Source organism: Sinocyclocheilus anshuiensis, unplaced genomic scaffold (genome assembly GCF_001515605.1).
Source record: "Sinocyclocheilus anshuiensis isolate Anshui unplaced genomic scaffold, SAMN03320099.WGS_v1.1 scaffold147, whole genome shotgun sequence".
NCBI classification, from domain to species: Eukaryota; Metazoa; Chordata; class Actinopteri; order Cypriniformes; family Cyprinidae; genus Sinocyclocheilus; species Sinocyclocheilus anshuiensis.
Genome location: NW_015549585.1, coordinates 1,084,219 through 1,089,796, shown reverse-complemented (window position 1 = coordinate 1,089,796; position 5,578 = coordinate 1,084,219).

Sequence of the window (5,578 nt, the reverse complement as noted above, 5' to 3'; positions counted from 1 at the left end):
ATGCTCAGGGACAGAGTTAAAAAATAAATTGCAACCACTGTTTCCTGACATCATCGGCTTTCGGAAGCCCAAACAAAGACGTTTGGGCCCAGAGGTGAAAAAAACTGCGTTTCAGGTGGTCGCACACCGGACGAGAAGCGTAGTGTCGCGTCGTGCCACGTCTTTAAAATTCAAATACATTATTTTCTATGAGTGTAGGCACGCCGGCGGTGCCGTTCAGCGTCTGTCCGCGGTTTTTTTAAAAAGGAAATATCTCCCTTTGGAGTGGACTTTGAGATTTGTAACTTTCTAGATCTTTTTAATGCCCAAACATACACACTACACACTGGCTAAAATTAAAAAAGTGAAAAAGCATAATAGGACCCCTTTAAGAAAATATTTCCCATTCTTTGTTATCAACATCAAGAAGTGCTTTAAACATTACATTACACCAAATTGAGGTTCTTGAGGTGATGAAAAGCTAATTAATTAAATCATAAAAATGTGAAATTAATTGTGTGGCCTGTATAATTATAGTCACCTGACTAGTGGATACTTAATTTTTGGAATCTGCAGTTTACATGTAATCAGTTACTACCCAGTACTAATTGTCACCAAATCTTGGAATCAATCAAATGTGAACTTGTTTTCTTTCAGTTAGCTAAGGTTTTGTATTTCTTTTTGAAACTGACTGGCCATCTGAGCTTATTCACCTCAGTTTTTGATTAAAAAAAAAGCATTATTTCTTGGTAATTTTGCCAGTGTTTGCTCAAAAATGTAAGTGCATTAGCTCAAACCTGTTCTAATTAAAGCAAAACAAGTTGTTAAAAAGATTGAATACAATATTTGGTAATAATATAGTATAACGAGAAGATAAACATTTCTAAGGAATTCTTTTGTAAGCCGGTCATTTTTGAAGAAGACCACATGTGTAACAAGGTCAGGGGAAAAATAACACAAAAGTACAAAAATTTACAACAAATTTTTGTTGTTATACCATCTCTGTGAGCAAAGTCAGTACATTTTAGTCCAATTCGATAACATTGCCTAGGAATTTCAGGAAAAAGAAAATCCTCTATGGGTTAAAATGACCAGAACACACAATGAGTTAAGAATGGTAAATGTTTTGCATTCACATCAAGATTTGCCTTTATCAATGAATGTACAGAATATCAGATGCGGTCATTAGTAGAACATGTTATTTAGTTCATCAGACAGAAGATGAAACACGTTGGATTTTTTCATTCTCTTGGGTTTTGACCGTATGAGCTCAGATTTGGACCATTCTGATCTGGACTGAAGTCGGGGTTTGCCCATATGCCAAGCTGAGTACACAATAACTTTGCACAATTACTTTTGAAATGAATACAGAATTTCTAATAAAGCATAAAACACCAGTTTATTAGACCCCCTTCATCGTACCAGCATCAGCCGGTTTTACTGAAAGCCTACAAAGGAGTTTCAGTTTCTGACTTTAGCAACATCTGTGGCCTAAATCCTTCTCATAGTACTGTTTATTATCTTTTTATTTGTATGATAATTACTTTGACATCTGAAATGATCAGTATAGGTACATTAGAACATTTATATGTTGTCTTTATTATTTGTTTTTGCTGCAAATGAATTTTCCTGGTGTGTGAGCTACTGGTGTATGTTTCAAAATAATGAATGTATTTGGTGCTGGGGTCAAAAAAATTAATAAATAAACGTAATTGATTAATTTGCTTTGTTGAGGTCCTTTTTATTTTGTTCATAATGATTCTGTTTAAGGAAACCATATTTAATTAGTGTTTATGTTTAAGGCCATAAATGTACAGCATGTGTTCATGTATAATAATCTCAGAGAAAGTCATTTTTAGTTTTTGTTTTTTTTCATTTTTATTAATAATTTAATAATAATTTATGAATTTACTGTTTCAGTTTTTTATTAGTTTATTTTATTTTTTAGGCAAGGCAAGGAAAGTTTCATACACATTTCAACACATTTCATGAAAAATGGTAATTAAATAGTGCTTTAAATAAATGTAATATTTAAATATCATCATAAAAATCATAAAATAAGCACAGCAAAAATAATTTAATAAAAATTTTATTAAAAACAAATAAAGATAAAAAGAATATTTAAATAAAATGATAAATAATATTTTTTTAAGTTAGTCTGAAATTAAATTTTATGGTATTTTTTCTTTTAATAATTAATAATTATATCGTATTGTCTTAGTTATTTAAAGGTTAGTAAAAGTTTTCTTACAACGTTCTACTAACTTTATTTTCACCCAAAATATAACGTTATTTGAACGTTTATTTTTAATATTCTAAATGTTAAAATGTCCAATTTTCATGTCGTGATTAGAATGTTATTTAAAGGTTCCTAAAAAACGTTTCCTAGAACGTTCAAGTACCAATAACATCATAAAGATGTTTTGAGAATGTTCTTATGAACATTTTCTCTCAACGTTATGAGAATTTATATCGCATATTAATAAGAACGTTCCATAAACATTACTTTTTAAATATTATAAATAATAGAAGTCTATCTATCTATCTATCTATCTGTTTTGTCAATCTATTGTTCTATTTATCTATCTATCTATTGTTCTATCGTTCTGTCTATCGTTCTATCTATCTATCTATCTATCTGTTTTGTCAATCTATTGTTCTATCTATCTATCTATCTATTGTTCTATCACTCTATCTATCTATCTATTGTTCTATCACTCTATCTATCTATCTATCTATCTATCATCTGTCTGTCTGTCTGTCTGTCTATCTATCTATCTATTCTATTTATCTATCTATTGTTCTATCGTTCTATCTATCTATCTATCTATCATCTGTCTGTCTGTCTGTCTATCTATCTATCTATCTCTGTTTTATCAATCTATTGTTCTATTCTATCTATCTATCTATCTATCTATCGTTCTATCTATCTATAAAACGCTATCTATATCTTTCCTGTTGTCCTGCAATCTCAACCCTATTCTTCTTCCTTCTCTTTTGCTGTTGCTTTGGGCTTTTTCTGTCGTTCTCTGTCATCTCTCTGCTCTCTGTTAAAGATAATACATGAAATAAGACAACAAGTAAATATTCAATGCTTAAACATTTAAATGTTGTTTTTCAGAGCACATGTCTTCTTGAGATGTTTTCTAGATGTATTCATGTGAGTGTCCAGCAGAGGGCAGATGTTTGATGGACTGACCCTCACCTGTGTCGCAGGACAGTGAAAACTCTTCTGGAACGTCCAGTCGATTCTTCAGCTTGCGAATTGAGGATGTGATGTCAAAGCACATGACCACAAGAACCAGCACCCTGTAGAGAGATTCAAGTCATTAGAAGTTATTAACTCGCTCAAGTTGAGTTTTTCTGAAAGGTAACCGATTAGCAGGCTGATGCAGTAGTGCTGGCACACTCGCTGCAGGAGCATTCAAACGAAGATGTCTGGAGAAAACAAACAGCACAGATGTCAGCCAATCATAATTCTTCTGTTGATATGATTTAATCAGTGATGTCACTCACTTTGAACTACTGCTGCAGGCTGTCGATGAGGCATCCTTGAGGACTGATGACTAGAGAGAGGTAATTGGAAGCCTCTCTGAAGCTCCTCTGGAAGCCACAGCTGAACCGACAGAAGAACATCAGCGACACATACAGTAAATGAGTCTGAAACGAGTGCAGGTGTGGACGTGTGATGCTACCTGTCGCAGGTGTGCTGGCGGTTGAGCTGGAACTCCATATTGGCTACAGGACAGGTGTACTGAGGTCAGTAGCTCTGCAGAAGTTCGCCCTCCTCTTTAAGATGGGACAAGCAAACTATCAGGAACTCATGGGCGTCCTGAAAGAAGAACGAACGAAGGATGATAAGGTTAAATTCAGGTCTGAAAATAATAAATCTGAACATGAATATCCCGTCATCGCCTCCCTCACTTGCTGATGGTCTCCCAAGAAATCAGGATGGTGAGATTCAACGCAGGCCTTCACTGTAGACAAGAGCCACGCTTTCAGATTCTTGTCGTTGCCTGTCAGCCTGGTCATGTGGAGGTCGGTGAGCGCCCTAGAAATTAAAAAACTTAGTTTTGCTGCTTTAAAATTGTAATTTTCCATTTAGACTCAAATATAATGTTGCATAAATTCGATGTTGGTACCTGAGCATTGCGCTTCTGTCATTCCACCGTTCCCGCTGGGAAAGCACATCGTCCCAGAAGGGGGAAACGGTGAGGAGGCACTGCAACACGGAGTTCATGTAGCACGTGTTGCCCAAATTGAGAAAACTGTGACAGGAGGCATTCAGTCAGGGGGCGTCTGTGAAAGGCACGTAGTGTTTGAATATATGTTCAATCCAACATTTACCCCAAGTGCTTAATTTTGGTCGGCGATGCTGTTGCCACAACATCCGCCAACTCGACATCGTCCTCCGTATCACTGCCACTGCCACTGCTCTGCTGCTCGACCTCGATCTGCTCCTGCTGTGGACTGCTGTGTATGAGCTGCAGTAGGCTATTTCAGCCTGGGACAGATCATTGGACTGCACCGTCATACTAGCAATCACACCGAGGATGCTGTGAAAACATCAGGAGTATGTTAATATTGTGCTTGTCCATATGAGGTTTGTTTATATATATATATAAAAAGTAAAGTGACGTGACATGTGGCCAAGTATGGTGACCCATACTTGGAATTAGTGCTCTGCATTTAACCCATCCAAAGTGCACACACACAGCAGTGAGCACACACACACCGTGAACACACACCCGGAGCAGTGGGCAGCCATTTATGCTGCGGCGCCCGGGGAGCAGTTGGGGGTTCGGTGCCTTGCTCAAGGACACCTCAGTCGTGGTATTGAAGGTGGGAGAGAGCGCTGTACATTCACTCCCTCCACCTACAATCCCTGCCGGTACGAGACTCGAACCCACAACCTTTGGGTTCCCCTGGTAGAGGTGAAACCTCCGCTGGTCTCCAGATCTGATGCTCCAGGTATATCAAATCTCCAGGTATATCTGTAAAGAAACCAAGTCTTTATGAGATATCCAAACAGTATAAAAGACGGAACGCTGTTTACTTTAAAGCTGAAACAAAGACCGTAAAACCGACTAACCTCCAATAACTTCCATGTCCAGGCTTTCTTTCAGTAGATCTGAAGATCTGCTGTCTGCGGATGTGGAAGTATCTTCAGTGCTGGAATTGGAGCTCTGCTCTCCAGCAACATCTGTGAGAACATACTCACTTAAAATAGTTGGGTTAAAAATGACCCAACAGATAACCCAATGGTGGGTTACTATAGCACCTACCTAATGTTGGGTTATTTTAACCCAATGGATTGGGTAGTAAGTTAGTAACCCAATGCATTGGGTTAAAAAATAACTAATTTGTTGGGTTATTTGGACAAAAACATTTTTGCTTTAACCATCCTGGTATTATTATTAGTAGTAGTAGTAGTAGTATTGCTATGTAAATCAATAATAATACACAGCATACAAATATTTTGAAAACACTTTATTTCTATTACATTTAAAGTTGCAAAAACCTCTATTAAATTAAATAACTGGTTGAAATTGTCTTATTAATCACTTCCTTATCACATTAGGTTGCTTGCAATTGTTTT